Below are 19,042 nucleotides of genomic sequence, written 5' to 3'. Positions count from 1 at the left end.
AATATCAATTCGTCAACTTTCAGACCTTTTAATGTTCTAGGAACGTATTACAATATGACCACAAAAAATTCAATAGAGAGGCATGAATATTTTCTGTACCACTCCTTCTTCTCCACAGAAAATCAAGAGCAATATTTCTATTAGATGAAAAGAGATGTATTCACAAGCCTACTTGTTTACAATGTAATAGGGCCACTTAAATCTCCGGACGTTTTGTAGCGTCATTCTGAATGGCAGGACAGCAATATGGCGTTGCGCATACGTGGAAATGTCTAATTTGTGATGTGAATTGGAGCTTTTACACGTTACTGTGTATCAAAAATCAATGCTGATTCTTTCCAACCCCGAAATATAAAAATAGCGTTGCTGTTCCCCTTTAAGCAGCAATAAAAGATTGCAGAAGACTTTAATGACGTCTCATGACAGACCTCTTCTTGAATGCAAAAAGACTAGGCCGCTACACAGAGACATCAATAAGAAAAAATGAAGTCCTGAATGTGTTAGCACATTAAAAAAATTAAAAAGACTACATTTTAAAAAGCTAAAAAAGCATTACAGCATTTCCTTCCCAGTCACATCCTGGATTTAAAGAAACCTCAGTTATTATTTTCTGCACCAAATACTGGAAATAACGGTGGAAGTTTCAGTTTCCTTTTTCTCATGTTCCACACTTTTTCACATGCCACTGTCACACACTATTCAGAGGAAACACTTCAAAGTATGTTACTTTCTGCGCTTTGCATAGAAGCAGTTACAACAGAATACAATAAAAAGTATGATTACAGAAGGCACCTCTTGAACATTTCTGATTTCAGCTTCTACGTTCAAACAACCCACCCGCAAAAGGCTCAGTTCGATTGCTTCTTTTTTTAATTTAATGAAGAAAGCCTTACAGACACCAACCAAGAACAATGGCCCCCACGCTTAACCAGATTCCTCTTTTTAACGTCACTTTTACACGTTCACTCTCCTCGGTCTAAAGCAGTGGACTGCTATTCAAATCACACTCAGGTGAAGTAAACTGCAAAGCAAGGCCAAACTCAAGAACCAGCCAAAGAAACAACAAAAAAACTCAGCTGTTGATGTCAAAGTAAAACAGAGCAGCAGACAGCAAGTTAAGAAACCCAGGTCTACACAGACTGAATTACTCCATTTTCCTTTTTACTACACATCTGGAAAGCTACTGTACACTACGCGTTTTTCTAACCCATTACAAAAGAATCAAAAGGAATATGTGGAATGGTTTCAACTCTTATGTTTCTGTTAAACACTTTCCAATTATTATTTCCAGAAAGGAAAAGGCAGATTCCAGTTCCAAAACAGACCCTTCTAACTTCAGTATCCTTTTCTATTTCACTGGAATCTGTCGTTAATGTTTAATAAAACTTATTCATTCATGACAAATAGTTGCCTACCTAAGAACCTAGACAGAGGCGCAATATTGTATCCATTAAGCAATGACAGCTTCTTCTGCCCTGGGTCCACAAATACGCCTCAGTCCTGACCTGAGGGGATGACAGCGATAGTGCACTCATACACTTCTTGAATCATTACAATGCACTGAGGGCACCTGAAGCAAACATTATTTCAACACTGCAGCTCGGAAAAAAACAGGACAGAGGCTCACTTCCAAGACATCCCTGAGTTCCCGTGTTTGTTGGTAGATGTGGTTGCAGATTAACTTCTCAATGAAAGGAAAACCAAAGACTCCCAAGAGACTGTGTGCTGCTAAGTATTCCGATCTCTTCAGTTGTTACAGAGCCTCAGAGAGTTTTGCTTTTTTTTGTGTTTGATAACAGAGAACAGCTTCCACAGGCCATGTACAGTAATCACAAGACCACAAGTTGAACTATGTGGAAGTGCATTTCACTCTGAGAATAAGAGGCACTTCCACAAAGGGTAGTAGGAGTATGAACCAAGCTGCCCAGCTATGTCGCTGAAGCTGAAACCCCTGTTTTTTTTTTCCAAGAAACAGCTGGATGAAGTCCTTGGATCAGCTAGCGACTAACTACCGATTACAACATGTGCCAAATGGCCTCGTCTCTCTTGAATCTTTTCTTTTGTCTTACAACTTTCTAGTGCTCCTGCAATCCTGTGCCACATAAGAGAACAAATCCACAGTGCCTTTCGAGGTTCATTCTGGAAGAGCAGGAATTAGGTACGGAATGTCTTCCCTATTTTAACAACATTTTGGAAAAAGACAGTCAGTTTTGCTTGGGCACAGGCTTGATAAAAAAAAACACTACTCCAGCTCAGCCCTGCATTTCAAGAATGTACAGTACCATCAAAACATCAAAGGCATGTGCAGGTACTGACAGATGCTTTGTTTTTACAGAAACAGCTGGTAATGCAGTGGAGAGCTCCTTGCCAGCTGTTTGCTGCCAAGGAGAAAGGTGTTAGATAGTGTTCCTGTTGGTGTCAGGTGTTAGCTAAAGCAACAATGTGAAAATATATCTTGATTTTCACCAAGGCTATTCAGGTTGGGAGATTCACAAAAGCCTTTTTATTCAGTGACTCTGTGACAAAAAATGTGAACGCGTGTATTTCGGCCTAAAGCTGTAATAATTTTAAATTGTACTTTAAATGTGAATACAAACTTTTTTCCTCTCAGAAGCAACGCCACAAATTACAAACAAACAAATGTTTGTTTTCTGAACCTTTTCTGACCATTTAGGAAAGTAATAACCTAGTTTTCATACCAAGCCAAAAATAAAGCCAAATCTGTAACAGAAGGTAAGACATGACTGTGAGGAGCATTGCCCTTCGTGAAACTGCAGGTCTGGAAACACTGCCAGCAGTTGTAACACGGATGAACACAGTGTTCACCACAGGCCTCAAAGAGACGTGGCAAATACGCATTTTGTGGCTACAAAATAATGAGCTGTGCTTATGAACCTGCCACCAAGATTTCTTATCACAACCTTTTGCCATTGGCAGGCAGAACTCAAGGACTTCACCTTCCACAGAGGACACAGTGAATCCTCTCTGGTTAGAGTAGCACAGTGCACGGATAACTACAATCATCAGAAGGCATTTTAACCTCTAAAAAAAAAAGTGTGTGTGTGTGGTTTGAAACAAAAAAAAGTGGCCCATGCACTTTTTTTTACACACACAGTGTGTTATAAATTAGCACTTTTACTGTCAGGCTGTGCCTGGGGCAATGATGGTGTAGAGCCCTGGTAATGATGCACAGGCAGGGGGGGGGAGAGTGGTAAATCACCCAGCCCGCAGGACGACAATGGCTGAGGGGCCTGGCAGCACGCTTCACATTACTCTTGAATGAGAGCTCTCCCGCACACCATCCGCCCGGGCTCAACGTGACAGATGAGGCCATGACTCACCCAGCGCCACCACAGGTAATAAGCTTCCCTGTGGCCCAGAGAGCTCTTTTGCCCCCTGTTGACACCGAGATATGACTAAAGAAAGTGGCTACAAAAGGAGGAGAGTGTACGCTCCAAAGTGTACACATGCATGCTCTCTCTCTATATACACACACACACAATCTCAAACTGTCCACTCTCGTGTATTTCTAACACTCTACTTTTACTCTCCAGGCCTTCTACAACCATCTGACAAATCACGTTGCACTTTTTACTGAACAGAGCAGCATGAACTCTTTCTTTAACTGCACATCTTAATTTCCTCTGGGAAAGATAGGATTTTGCTAGAAATAAGATGAATCACCACAAGGTTTATGCTGTATAGGTCCTACATCTTGTTCTTCAGGAGCAAATGGGTCATATTGGCACACGCTTGGTTTGGATACAGAAAGCACCCAGCACAACTTTCAGTTCCAAAAAGTTCAAAAGCACGACGACAAATTGTAGCTGAAAAGCAGCTTAATATAAACCATAAAATGCTACTTATTCGCTGATTTATAGCACAGACACAAATCTGGAGGGCTGAAACTGGAATGAGTCTCTTTACATTGTGTATACTTTGTTGTTTGTGGATACAATATACTCATCTATTTGAAACTGTATTAGTCATAGTTAATTAAGTTTAAAACCCTGTGGTTTCCTTCCTGCAAACCCAACCTGACCTACTCACCTACTACGCAATGTACTATTTTAACAAGGATGACTGCCAACATAGTCTTTACTGTTAACATCACCATTCCAAAGCAAAGAAAGCTGTGCGACGATAAATCTGAATCCTTCTAAATTTGGCCTCAGCCACAGGAAACCATAAAGCAGACAGTTTTTCACAAATACATTTCTTAGAATAAGAAGAAGGTGAAATTCAAGGAACAACAACAAACTGTTACCTTTTATAAAGTTGCACTACATTACAAAGATCTTCCCTTAATTTATCAAGCAGGCATCCTGACTCACTAACTCCACAGTTATTAACAGTTTGATCTACAGTAAGTACAGCACACACGCACAAAAAATAAACAGCTTAAATCAAAATGCTAGAAATGTTGCTCAGCCTTAGAATTAGGACCCTGAACACTGTGTTCAGTTTTAAACTGAAACATTTTCACAGTCTTTCCCCTCAGATTTAATTGTGAGAAAACAAAAGTTCTGAAAAAAATGAATCAAACTTTTCTCAAGGTTCTTTCTGGTAAACGCTTTCAAAACAATTATTGGTGTTTTGTTATTGAACTCTGCAACTCCTTATATACCACAACGTGGAATAAAGGGCAAAACTTGAGTCCGCTGCGACTGTGCTTCTGTACAGAAAATCTCTTCCCCTCCAATAATTCACTCTTTCTGAACCGGACCGACACTCCAGAAAAAGGCATTTTCAAATTCTCTAGTCAAATTCATCTATACTTTTGAGTTCTTTAAAACTATTTCTAATCTATGTAAGTACTATTTATGACCACATGATATTACCAGTTTGGGTGAACCAGCCCAGAACCAGACACAATATCCCAGACCCGCTGTGTTAATACCACACCTATTTGCCTTACAGGACTTTACAGCCTATTCCAATATAAAACAAACAAATCATTGAGCTTCAGGTTATAAATATGTAATATGTAAATCCTCACATTAAAACATAGCTTTGACTTAGCTGCATATAGCAGTAGCCAAATGCAGCTTTCATCATCTTACATAAGAAATGTGTGACATTTACACTGATATTTAAAACAACGCTGAAACTAAAATAAAGTGCTGCTGTTTCTGTGTAAAAGTCACATACAAAGGATGCAGAATAAGACAACTGCAAAGCAATATCAGCTTTGAACTAAAAGCTGGATCACAGCAGTAGCTTCAACACCGTTTCCCCTGATGAAACAAAAGGCAGCTGTTATGCAGTCTTCCCCCCCCTAAACCTTACAGAAAATTGACTGCCTGGCTGTGCAATTTATCACAGATAAATTTAATTGCGTGCGAGGCATGATCATACTAAACCCAGGTCTCCCTCCCTCTCTCCGTTCAGCAAGGGTGCTGTCAGTGTTTCCCAGCCCACATGGAATTTAACTAACCGTATAACGTGATACAAGCAAGAGAGTTCTCATTAAAATAAGGAGAACATAATTGGTTTAACTATTGAAGTGCGGACCGCAGTCGCACAGAACTGGCAATGCTTGACAATGGGTTCAAGGCGTTTCTGGGTTTTATTGTGACCCTTGTTTGTTGCGCTTCAGCCTCAGAAAACGGTGTTGGGGGAGGGGGTGCACACTCGGACCAACGGTGGAAAGGCAATTAATGAAGATATAAACTTGAAGGCTAAACCACACTTCTGAGAGAGGCAGGATTAAAAAAAAAGGCATGCAATTCCACGCTTACAGATAAGCTCGTTTGTTTCAGCAACAGTCATTTTCACTCAACAAGGGAATGTGAAAGCACTTACAACCCGTTTTCATTTACTCCGCTTTTCGCACGATCTACCTTTTATCGTCAGGTTATCAAATGCGTGCTTTCCCACTGAGGGGTGCGATCTCCACACCCTTTATCTGTTTGTTTGCCGAACATGTGCGACAATAAACAGGGTATCCCAGACGAACTCTGCTAGAGCTTAGAGGAAAGCACAGACCATCAAAACAAAAAAATCTCTAAATCTCTGCACGGGTTTATAGAGTAGCTTCCCTCTAGCTGAGCTTTCAAGAGTTTCTTCTTGCTCGGGTTCCAAAATCAAGGAACCACGGACCGCACAAGGGCTATAAAGCAATGCGAGAGCCTGCCAGGCGAAGTCTCGGTTCCATTCAGGGATGCCAGATCTAAACCTCCCGAAGCAGCCCGAGCCTGGAAAAATACCCTTCATGCAGTTTGGACCTCAGAAACCATGAGTGAAAGGCTTGAAATTAAATCTCTTAGCCCGGGCTTGATAGCCCAGGTTTGTAGTGCGCGCATTCCTGTACTCTCTGGCTATAGGCAGGACAACAAGAGTGGCACCACCTGGCACTGATCGTTTCTGCACCCAAAGCTGGGCACATCCACTCCCTGCCAGGCAGGACAAGGGCACGGCAGAAGGAGCTTCCTTGCCAGTGTGACGTCTCACTTCAGATCTGGTTTCTCCTCTTCTGAAGCCTACATGAAGGAGAATGCAGATATTGGATAGGCGTCTGTAGCTTATTCTATTACTGCATATAAGCGGACATTACCTAGGAAAAGCAGACACCAGGCAGGTGGGGAAAAAATAAAATCTTTTTAATTTCATGTACAAAAGCAGTGAACGGTGGCAGAATCCCTTGCTGTAATTAAGAAGTCAGGAGATCTTACAGAACCTCTTTCTTCCATCTCAGCAGAGACATAAACACATAAATAAATAAAAGCATTCAACCTTAAAATAAAATTACACTGCTCCTTTCTTCCAAGAAACAAAAATCAGTGTTCTCTCTCTACCAGTTCCTGGAATTATAAGTATCTAGGCCTTGCACACTAGGAGAATGAGCTTAAATTATTCACAGTGAGTTAAAAGCCACTGAAAATCATTGAGGCTTTGCTACAAGAGGCAGTGAGAGACATGCGCCGCTGGAGTCAAAATCAAAGAGTGCATTAGGCAGTCTTGCTGTGCCCCTGCTGACAGTGCAACACCACAGCCTGCTCTGTGCTGTGAGGACTGAGGATCCTCGTGTATAACCAGAGGCCTGATTGCCAGTTGTCTTTTGACTTGGCCTTTTTATCTAAGATCACAGCCTGAGGTGGCAAAATGCCTGTGTTAAATTCTCAAAGCCTTGAACAGCAAGACACCAGGAAAAGCCCTTCCATAGGACATAACCATTTTTTCCTTTAGAAGAATGGTTGGCAGTTCATTTCTTTCTGTCCTTCTATTATACAGATTGTTGAACCTCCGATGCTGCACAGAGCAGTCCTTTGTAGGCTGCCTTTCTACAGCAGAGTGTCTCCCATCCCCCTACTGGAACACTGGTGTGGAAATTGTGATCCACGATGAACAGCGTCACCTACTTGTCCACCAGCTTGCAACTCCAATAGGGTTTTCTTAATTAATGGCAACTGCAGCGCTATTTTCATATTTCGGGGTTAGAAAGAATCAGCATCGAGGAGTGTGTTTTAAACCACGACGAAAGTAAAAAAGTACACAGTAACCTGTGAAACCTCCAATTAACATCACAACATAGACGAAATACCTGCTAAATAACCTGTACTTATTTGCTCATACATCCCAGTTCATTACAGTGACCAGTGAGCAGGAAGGGCCGCATCTCGTTGCAATTCATGGGAACTCGAATGCGAGTTTGCAGCAACATGGCAACTTGCAGTACTTTCACAAAGTCCACAATTCTGTGCTTAATTCGAAATGTGTACATTGGTTTCTGTAAAGTCAAGGAATTTATTTTGTAACCGAGATTTAATAACCAGTCTGAGAAATTGTGACTGCAGTTCTCCTTTACCCCGAGACATCAATGTGGTAACACTGCTAATCTTCACGTTTATACTAGAATACTATAATTCCCAACACGAAGCACTGCACTCAGCTACAGCAGGACTGAAATGCACTTTTTTTCACACTACTAAATGTGTTTAACCACTGCACGCTTGCCATAAATTAAAGGGCCATACTCCCAATAAAATCCACCAGTTTTCTGTTTCCAAATAATTAAAATGGATTGCAATAAAGAATTTGTTATGGTGATATTATTTTAAACTACAACCGTTTTCTCCCTTCAGAATATGATACCCAGATGTCTTTTTTTTCCTATAATTGATAAAGTAGAGACCAAATGTATTCATTCTCCTGATCTGTAACAAAACTGATTTATCATCAAAACCTACAGGTATATATGCTAATAATCCAGATTTTCTGATACACAAACTAATGACTTGTGAATTTATACAAAATATAGATGGAACATCTGTCAGAAATAGCTACATTTCTGAACTCATGAGGTTCAAATGTACTCCATACTGCAATCTGTATTCTGTGATCCCTGCTTGATAACCTTATGATGCTTCTTGCAGACTTTTAATAGGCTCTTCAGCTATTCCTGAAGGACATGTACTCTATGCAGAACCTCTCCAGCTCTGGCATCATGACCAGAGGATACAAAACGACTCTAAAGAAGAACAGATCCATTTCTGTTCTTAACAGAAAGGACGACATACTTTTTCAACATACGCCTCGCTTTTCTGTGCTAATTACACTGCTGGCGAGACTTTCCAAAGGCTCAGTTTGTGTTCTACCCAGCCTCATTTTACCAGGTCTCATTTTACTGGGAAGTCAATTATTTGCTGTCTGGCAAATATGTCTTTTCATCCTGTCATGGAACTCTGCCACAGACCCCAAACTCATTCATTCGGCCTTGAATGGTCCCCTAGAGAAATTGTATCCTAATGGGCCAGATTTCCAATGGCTGCCTTTGAGGGATAGCTATCCCCCCAAACGACAGGATTTCAGACCGTACATTCGGGCAAAACTTTCTAAGGCCCTCTTACTAACCTTGAATGTCTGTGGGTTAAAGGCACATACGCACAAGTGGGAGATCTCATTTTGCATGCCTCTCAAAGTTGATCATCTTCATGATCTCGATCCTTGAACAATTCTCTTGATTTCCCCCATGAGCCTCCTTTGATAACCAATGGCAAAAGGTGACGTCCACAAGCTCTCATGAGCAGTCTGATGTTTTGTGAAGCTACCAGATAACCAACATATATTAGAAGACTGAAACTGTAGACTTTTTAACGATATTAAAATATGAGGGCTGTATTCGGAAATGGGATTTTGTTTTACAGTTGTGTAATGTTTATATTCAGCACGCCTTCTAATACTTATCATTTAAATTCATAAATACTGAAAAATCTTAATGAGCAATTAAATAAATTTACTACAATGACAGAAACTGAAATGTTCAAATATTTAGAAAACCAACATTTGCTAAATGAACTTTTAATTGCACCTCATAAAGGATACAGATAGACTTGGAGGCAAGACAAACGACTTTGCATAAAATCTAGGTAATTTTAATTTAATGCACCGTAATTACTAACTGCACTTTCATCAATCAAAGCAGTTCTACAACATAAACCCATGATGAAGCAAGAATATCAACCTTCCAGAAAGACAGAAATAAATGTCAGAGAGAATGAAAGGGGTGCTGTTCAGTGAATCGAGTGCAAATCCTTCCATCAGCTAGATGAGAGACCAGCGGAAAGCACTGTGCCGTTACAATTCAGGTGATGTGACAAAAGCTGTGTACAGACTCGCATGTTCTCCACAGAACACATGCTTTCAGAGTTTACGGTCCCCAGGCTGCAGCAGAGGTGTCAAAGACCTGCACAGATATCAGCGCAGAAGAATATGTACGCAAGATGAAGTCATTTATCTTTTCAGCATTCACTCTTGTGAGTGCGAGCATGCCCAGGAACTGGCCGGCCAGACTTTCTTCAGATCCAGCACAGGACATACCACACCACAGCAGTGCTTCAACCATTCTGACACCCGAGAAAGACTGACAGTGTTCCTAATCCCGCGGCCCATGTAGTCCTTCGAAAAACCCGGCCAGTTTCGTGATTGTAACTTTTCAGTGGTAAAGCCTGCAGGTAAACGTTAGACATGAAATGCATGAGCACACACTAAGGTGCCACAGAAATTTGAATAAATAATACAAAGGACAAAGGCCGACAGCATATGGAAACTTATTATACCTGCAAGACAACTGTATTTTCACTCCATGTGTTACTGAAGTACTCAAAATTAGTTTGACTGTCCCACCTGCAATAGACCCCCTTTGCACTGCACAGAATATGAGGTTGAATTGAGAGTGAATGCGTATACTGCTGAAAATAAGTATGGACAAACCTGAAAGGGGATCAAAAGAAACCCTGATGTACTAATGCTACAATTGTTTTATGCAAACTTGCTGCATTTATACTACAATAAATACCATGCCAGAAAAAATAATAAATACATACGCCGACAATGATAAAAGTGTTGTTGTGCATTTCACAATATCTGGCTACTAAAGTGTCAACTATCAAACATTAAACTTAAACCTATTTGAATTTTAACCAACCTTTTACGTTAATCACAGATTAACGAGATCCTGAAGGCAAATCCAATAAGCCAATGCCTAAATGTGTTTGGCACTATGCAGCATTAGAGCTTGAGAAAGGTTTCAAATGAGAGGAGACCCTACATGTCATCTATCTCGTTTGGTAGTTAGGAGACAATTGATCCAAGGATCTCATGCGGCCATCTCTTGAAAGAAGACATGGTATAAGTTTCAATATCATGTCTAGGTTGCTTGTTCCACACTTCTATAATAATACGTAGGTCAACGACTCCTAACTAACTTTACCATAAATGGTCAGACGGACACAAACCACTTTTTTTTTTGTGTTTGCTACACTTTTTTTAAATGTCCAGCCGCCATATCACCCTGCAACTCACAACTGGCAGCCCACTGAAGCTCAGCAGGTGTGAGCCTGGTCAGTACCTGGATAGGAGACCTCTTGGGGAAAAACTTAGGTTGCTGCTGGAAGAGGTGTTAGTGGGGCCAGCAGGGGGCGCTCACCATGCAGTTTGTGTGGGTCCTAATGCCCCAGTATAGTGATGGACCAATATACTGTAAAAACGTGCCATCCTTCGGATGACACATAAAACCAAGGTCCTGACTCCTTCATTTAAAATCCCAGGGCGTTCCTCGAAAAGAATAGGGGTGTAACCCCAGCCTCCTGGCCAAATTTCCCCTTACTAATCATGGCCTCCTAATAATCCCCATCTATAAATTGGCTTCAATTGGCTGTTGGGTGGTGAGTGTACTGGCTGCTGTTGCATCATCCAGGTGGGGGTTACACATTGGTGGTGGTGGAGGGAAGTCATCCTTACCTATAAAGCGCTTTCAGTGGAGTGTCCAGAAAAGCGCTATGTAAGTGTAAGGAATTATTATTATTGTCTGTTCCAATCCGAAAGCGTACAACAAACGTTAAACATAATAAGAGCATGACAATTTAAAAAAACTGATAAATCAAGATGTTATGCCAAGACATGATATGCATAAGACATTAAGAATATGAAAGAAAACATAATGCACAATTTCTATTTACTGAAAATACTTTCGGTGTTGACATTCGGACTATAAAGCCTAAATGTCTGATAGAGATGTGGGTGGATTCTTTTTAAGCACATTTCATTTCGGAGAGGAACTAGCTAATGGCGCAGAACGCCAGCTCACTGCGAGCACTGGGTAGGTGGTGGTTTGGTGAAACTCCGCTCAAATTCCGTAAACGTTAAAACTGTCTATGTCCTCAAAAAAAAATCAGAAAATCTCACATGGACAGGTTGTTGGAAAAAACACAGCTCTAATTCAAGGGTAGTGGACCAGTTAAAATGTTGAGCATCAACTGGAATCCCAAATCTGAACATGACCTTGACTTGACAACGATCCTTTGTGCTCAAAGAACAAAAACACGTTCAGCACAAAACGCTGATTCCTAGAATGTACAAAGGCAAGAGCGAGCCAAAACTTACAGCCTGTTAAATCACCTTATCGCTTTACACTCAGCAAACTTTTGCACAGAACTAAATGAGCTACACTTCAAACACACTAAGAACCAGAAAACTGAAGGAAATCCTGCCGTCATTATGGGACTGTTTTCCTTTAAATTAAGACCAAACACACTCAAGCACGTGTGTTTAAACTTGCTCATGTCATGGTTTTGAACATTTTATTAAATATAATGAGCATGGCTTGTATATTCTAAATGAGCTTCAATATTTATTTTTAAGGCCGGGGGGTGGGAGTGGGTGGGCTAGGTGTGAGAAAATCCTGCAAATACAACACAACACATTCCTCGGAGGTTGGATCAAGAAGACTCTAAATGGTCCCTGGGGGTTAGAAGCTGGAAAATGGTTTGCTACAGATGCCCAAGAGCACAGCATCCGGGTAAAGACCTGCTCGAGAACGCCTGCAGCACACAGACACTGTCCCTGCAGCACGGCCTTTGAACCAGCAGACACTGCTGCTGGAGGAAATCAGTCTAGACCGAGCTCAGCTGAGCTACTGAAAATGGAGCAGGATCCCCTGGAATGTTAGGCGAAAAAGAACATAGGTCTCAACACCTCCAAAAACAAACTCAATGTCAAGTCAAGCACTATAAGAAGAATCCCGGTACCAAGGGACCATCTTGCAGAAAACAAAAAAAACCTGCCGATGCACGAGAGACGTTTGTGAATTCCATGGTGAAAAGTTAGTGATTAGATAAGCACATTGCTCTTGCGAGCTGAGGGTGAATGAAACACGTCTAGTAGAAAACAGGGATGGCCACAGAGACACAACAGAGAGCCCCTGACAGAGTCTCCCATCAAGATACTTCCAAGCAGAAATGACTACAACTGAAACACATGTATCAGTTTCTAGTACCACACACTGCCAAGTTGAATTAGATATTGGGATGTCATGAAGAGGACAGCGCATACTCTCAAATTCCTTAAAAAGAAGGCATTTACTGAACAGTTTTTAGACAATAAAATCAGTTCCCATCAAGCAAAAATTAGGAGAAATTAAGAATTAAGAGAAAAAGTTATGTACAATAATTGAAAGAAATGCGCTAAAAGAGGACGGAAGGTTATATGCAGAATTACTGCTGAAGCTCTCGGTATAGTGACGTAATGCTTAAACCACAGACATATAGAAAAACCAATATGCGAATTGTGAGTCAGAAATTATAATTAACAGACGGAGCTAAAAAAAATGTTAATCTATCCATAAGGCATACCTAGTTTTTACTACAATTATGAAAAAAGGATCTGTGTAAGTACCACTGTGGTAACTACACAGGAAGAAAAAAAAAACATCCTCTCAGCTCTGCAAATACTGCGATTGTTTTAAACCCTTGAAGAGTGCTTTTCTCTGTTGTAAAAAGCCTATTCTAATTAAACGCCTGGCATTCATACAACCATTACATCTGTTTTGTAAAGGCCATTATCTCCTGAACAATTGAGCAAAACCAACATTCCAGTTGACAGCCCTGAGTCCCCATCCTGCATACAACTGAATGCCCTTACATTCCTGAGAAAATGAAGTATTCTCCAGGGTGGACCATTCTTTTTAATTATTCTCTGGGTCTTTCAATATTACTCTTTTTTTCTAAAGGAAAAGGAGTAATGTGCCGTCCATTCATGAACCACGCCTAGTCCCCCAGCCCTCCCCCACGTCCTCTGTGCCAGCTCAGTGCACAGTCCTCATGCCGTCTTTCTGACAGGACCAGGCCACTCCACACTAGCGGTTGAGTAACCACCTTATGGGACTTCCCACACTATACATTTCCTGATGCTGCTGCCTGAAATAAACGTTCCAGGTCTTTATTTAAGCCGGAAGTACTTTTACCATTCGGACAAGTCAGGCTGCACGGTGGCACGTTCAGTCGCCTCTTCTGTAGTTCAGCCTGATGGTTGTTGTTTTGAATTTCGGTTTTTACCATGTCTGTTTTCCCCCCAGAGCTTTCACAGCTTCAGGGAAACATTCCTACCCTATTGATCTGAGAGTCTGCTATTCCAGTTATCTTTCACAGTGAGCCAAAAAAAAGGCAGGCTCTCACTTTGCTGCTCCTCCAGTACAGTACCTGCGGCAAAACTAACATCACAGTCACATCCCGCCTGCTTACACGGTACCGACACATGACCCCTGAAGGGCAAAGCCAAAATGAAGGACAATGCAAATCAGAGGTTGTGGCACTGGAGAAAAGTTCACATCTCTACAGCTGCATTAGAGCTAGATAACAGGAAAGTTGATTGGTTATACCTGAGCAAATTTACAAATGCAATTGTAAGGCAGGGGGAGGGGGTGTTCACTTATCCAAATAATGTATTTTACTGTTGTAATATTAATTTTCAGAATGTTTTAATGCATTTCATTTTCACTTGGCTAATGTGGGTTACCGTGTGTAAATAAAAATGGAACAAGCCGAATTTGATTCGTTTTTATTTTCAGAGTGTCATACAACATAAGGTACAAATTTCGAAAGGGGGTTGTGACTGTCTATACTCACTGTATTTCAAATCTACATTTCTTGACAGAACACGGTTATATAAATTGATCCCCATCTAGGCTATAAAATCCCAATCAAAGATTACATACTGCATAGCAGCGGATATGAATCTTTAAGTTCCCCAAATATAGTATACAATGAATACATTTCGTGGTGAATCTGTTTTGCTAACCCTCACCATCACTGGAAAAAAGTGAAGACTCTCTGCTCCATAGATAAAGAAATGATGAAAGATTGAGCCAAGTGCCTTCCAGAGCCTCTGTGAACAGTCTCATCAATAATAAATCAACACGACAAGCCCCGAAGCAAACAAGTCAGCTAAGTCTCCCAGAATTCCTCCTCCTCTTAACACGTAAACATTCAAACTGAAAAGTATAAATTCACGGGTTACACAATTGGACCAAATAATTCACTTTTTTCCCCTCCTGTGGACTACACCAAATTCAAGCCATAGACAATCACACCTTGTAAAAGTACCACCCCTTTCATGATCAAATTGATACAAACATTCAGAATATGGAAAATGAAGGCTATGAAGGAGAAGCATAAAAACTTGCATTTCAGCCTAGTGACTAGTGAAGCCATTTCCGATTCCTTCAATGTGGAGAAAATGAGAAGATATTAAGGCAATTAAAAACTTAATTGCCTGTCTGATCTGAAGCCACATGATACTTATGCTCAACTAAATTGGCCTGATCTTGTCGCATAGTTCTTGGCTTTACAATACAGCAAGTTGTGCCCCATCAAAATAAAACAGCATGAGAAGAACAGCCTAAACCTGTTACTGTTAAAAGATTTTGGCAATCATAAACCCACTGGCATTTTTCTCAAATAACATCCTTCACAGCTCCCTTTTTTTGACAAACAAGTTGTTTTAAGGAACCAAACTTTGGCCTTGTTATTGAGAAACGTTTTCATTAGCACGGCATCGTGCCAAATTGAGTGAAGTAACCAGTGCCTTTGAATGGGTGCCTACAACATGGACTGGACCCAATTCTAGGCAGAACACAAATCAAATGCTAACCTAAGATAACCCATTTGACAAGGGCAAATGGATATCTAAAACCCTCCTAAAAAACATTGTTAAATACATTCCCTATTACTAAAAGTTTTACCCCACTATCTTTTTAACCTATAAATGTGAAAGAAGTGTGATAAAGACATGGCTTTAAACACTGACCTTTAACATGGAAGTGCTGTATGTGATCTAAATAAGACTGACAAACATTATTATTACACATAAGGATTTATCTACTGAGACAGAGACTGCTAAAGCCATATAGCAACAATGCTGGGACACTAAACCAGTTAACATTTACAGAAACAGCTCAGCCTTCAGAGAAACCAATCCTAAATTCTTAATGTATACTCCCCGAGCTCTCTCCTCTACAGAGCTTGGCTCATCACAGCAAATCCAAAGTCCTGAGCTGAGCCATCACATGATAAGACACCTACACATTCCTCGATTTAGACATCTTCTGCAGTTGTTTCTTACAAATCTCGGTTTCCTGCAGTACCACAGATCTCACATCTTATGTAAATTTCTTGACAAACAACCAGCGCCAAGTGGATATCTTTTCAATCAAATTCTGTGCTGCATTAAGAATGAATCTCAATTTAAAGGTCTGTGAATAGACTTTAAAATGTCTATTCATATATTATAAAATATGAATCCAAGCTCATCTTTGAAGAACACTGAAATGTTGGGCAGCTGGCTCTTAAGAGCACGTGTACATAGGTTTATATATTCATTCACATGCATTTGCTACTTCAAAACATAATTATATCTAAATTAAGAATTCTAACGTAAAATCTACTGTCAGAAAAAAATTCTACTTAAAACGTCAACAGTAACACAAAGCATCTCCTTTAAGATTTTACCTTTGACGACCAGTTTTACATAGCGCCCTCTTGTGTTTCACTAAGGATGCAGACAGCTGTCAACTAAGCAAGTCTGACAGATCTGTATGAACAGTACAAACTAATACTTTTCCAGACTTTTCTTAGCTAGTAGTGAGCAACATAAAAATATGTTCCCATGTACTTGACTGGTACTTCAAGGGAATGCCTCACAAAATCAAACACCTGCACCCAATAATGCATTCATTACATTACAATAATGACAATCTCTGATCACCAGTATTAAGTACAGAAAATTGCACAGATTCCTAATGATGCACAAAATCAAAGTGTTCTGAACCAAGCCACCACCTGTAAGTACTTGTCTCTTTTGATACAGCCAGTGTCAAAAGCAATTTCTAAAAACAATAGACCTGGAATATTTAAAATAATACTGCCTATAAAAAATAATCTGCCACATATTAATGATGTTGTGAAGACAGATCTCAACCTTACATTTGCCTCCCACTCCGACAATACCTACCTCACTATTTAACCATCCTTAACGAGGACCGTTAGCAGTGGACTTCAAAGACAATACTAATTGTTTAGCGCCAATCCAGTATTTACAAGGCAGGCGCACAGATAACTATTCAGCAAACCTTCCCGTGTGAAGAGGTTTGTCATGAACTAGGCCTTAGAAGTGTCAGCCACCTCTCTCTCTCTCTCGCACATCACCTAAGAAGGACTGTACGTGCCGAGACTCCCAGTAACTGAGCGATTAAACAAAGAGGGAAAAACATCAGCTGCGTGTTATGGAGCTGCATTCCAAGACAACAAAGCATCCTGCTTTAAAAATCACGCCTGTTAGAACACGCCTCAGAGGTGAAACCAGATTCATTAATTTCCGTTCATTACAATTCAAGTTACCTACCAGTTCTGCATCTGTGGCTGTAACCTGGAAGTTACAAAAACAGCGTTGGGTTTTTTTAAAAGATAAAATATCAAATATTGTACCCCATTGTAGTTGATTTATCTTTTCTGAAACTTCCACGCAATTAAAATAAGTCATTAAAGGAGAACCTACGATTCCAAGTAGTGAAACGCAACAAAGGTCTTACGATCGCACTGATTGTGTGCAACGTACTGGAAAAAAATGTTTTAATATATATATACTTACAAAACACTTGCAGTAACTTGTCGAAGGAACCCGAACTCGTCTATCACTGCGACATGTTTCAAGTATTTTTCGAGGAACACCTCGTTATTATGCAAAATGTTTTTTAAAAAAAAAGCACGATAAAGGGGCACGTGGTTCCATGATTTACTAGTTAATTCATTGTTGCCTCGCACTGGCCTCCTTTACCAGAACTGCAAATAATAAACTAGTTCATACTATACAATTAAAGCACAATCAATCACTACACAAGGATGCCCAGTGGTATGTAGACGCCATAGAGCAATCGTGTGTTGTCCATCAAAACCCCGTAACCTAACTTAATGTAACATCGTAAAGAAATTAATGTTTTTAACAATATTAACTCAATCTTCAGAGTCAAGGGAATGTGTTATATACTGCCACTGAATCAACGATGACTAGCTAGATGATCACTTTGCTGACATCCTCGACGGTTTTTGACGTAAATAAATGTGTTCCCTATTACATTGTTTCTCAAAGGTCGAAAACATTTGGATTTAGAAATGTCACAATTACATAGTCCGCGGCGCAGTTGACGCCAACACGTAGTAATAATGTATCCTACATCCCCTCTGTTTTCGTTTTGAAACAGATCTTCTAAACATAGTGTTTACTAATAAAAAATATGTATCAATAAACTCCAGGTATATGTTTAAATGCTCGAAATAACGCAAAAAGGAACCATCGTAGACGTTGCAGAAGTATTTTCCTGACCTCCTTAAAATACTAAAACGCACTAAAAGAAAAAAAAAAGGTTTGTCTTAACATCTGCCCTAAATTAAAATAAGACTGTGATGCAGCCCTGCTCTGTTCGTGTTTTTTTTTTAGCGATGGCTTCGCCTTAATGGCATATCTGTTTTGTCTCCTTAATCTTTATGCACCATATTTCTGGGAGAAAAAAAAATGCAGCACTCAGAAATCCACTCCGTTTTAAAATGGTCACACACGGGCTCCCGACACCATTTTGAGAAGCACCCTCCTTCAACTGGGATGAGGGCACGGAACACATTTTGTAAAAAGTCTACCCCCCAAAAAAAAGTCAGAACACGGACAATTCCATTGCATTCATTGAACATTTGCATCTCTGTGTATCCCTCAGTGTGTACAGTATCTTCTGCCTGTGTGTTAACGTGATGGAAGGAGAGCACACAACACGATAGCTAATGTCCTATAAGTAATATATTTTTTTTTTAATTTTTGTGATCGTTATGTCCTTTATCCCCCTCTGACCCCTCAATGCGCGAACCATTTCCATTTCTCATATTTTCCAGTTTGCATGACTGCATTCCAGGTTTGGACACTTAAGAGGGGAAAAAAAAAACGCATTAGCAGGATACACACAGACCATCAACACACAGCGATCCTCTCTTACCCGTGGTAATCCAGTTGGATTGATCGACTTTATTCCCAGTTTCCTCTGACTCTTTCCGAGCACTACTGTGTTGTGCGTATTCTCCTTTCTCTCTATGAACGCTGGCGGTTTCCTCCTCTCGCTCGCTTTGCTCCAGCGATTTCGGGCTTGCAGTCAGTGTTGGTAACAGAGACACACGCATACACAATGTGGGGGATGGGGATACCGAGAGGCGAGGGAGGGGGGAGAAAG

At 40.4% G+C, this 19,042-nt stretch overlaps 1 protein-coding gene across 6 annotated transcripts in view; it reads right to left on the bottom strand.

The window, feature by feature from the left end:
* The window catches only part of fam168a (family with sequence similarity 168 member A), a 62,997-nt gene extending 43,955 nt beyond the window's left edge, over nt 1-19,042 (bottom strand). For 2 of the 6 annotated variants that reach the window (XM_015341549.2, XM_006627804.3), the window contains exon 1: nt 17,176-17,195. The gene's annotated coding sequence lies outside the window, so the exon portion shown is untranslated. Of the gene's footprint in view, nt 1-17,175; nt 17,197-17,421; nt 17,508-18,811 lie in introns of those variants that run through there. The other 4 variants (XM_015341550.2, XM_006627802.3, XM_015341551.2 and 1 more) reach the window with 4 other exon arrangements.

Source organism: Lepisosteus oculatus, chromosome 5 (genome assembly GCF_040954835.1).
Source record: "Lepisosteus oculatus isolate fLepOcu1 chromosome 5, fLepOcu1.hap2, whole genome shotgun sequence".
In the NCBI taxonomy this organism is placed as follows: domain Eukaryota; kingdom Metazoa; phylum Chordata; class Actinopteri; order Semionotiformes; family Lepisosteidae; genus Lepisosteus; species Lepisosteus oculatus.
This window is presented reverse-complemented; position numbering and strand designations above follow the sequence as displayed.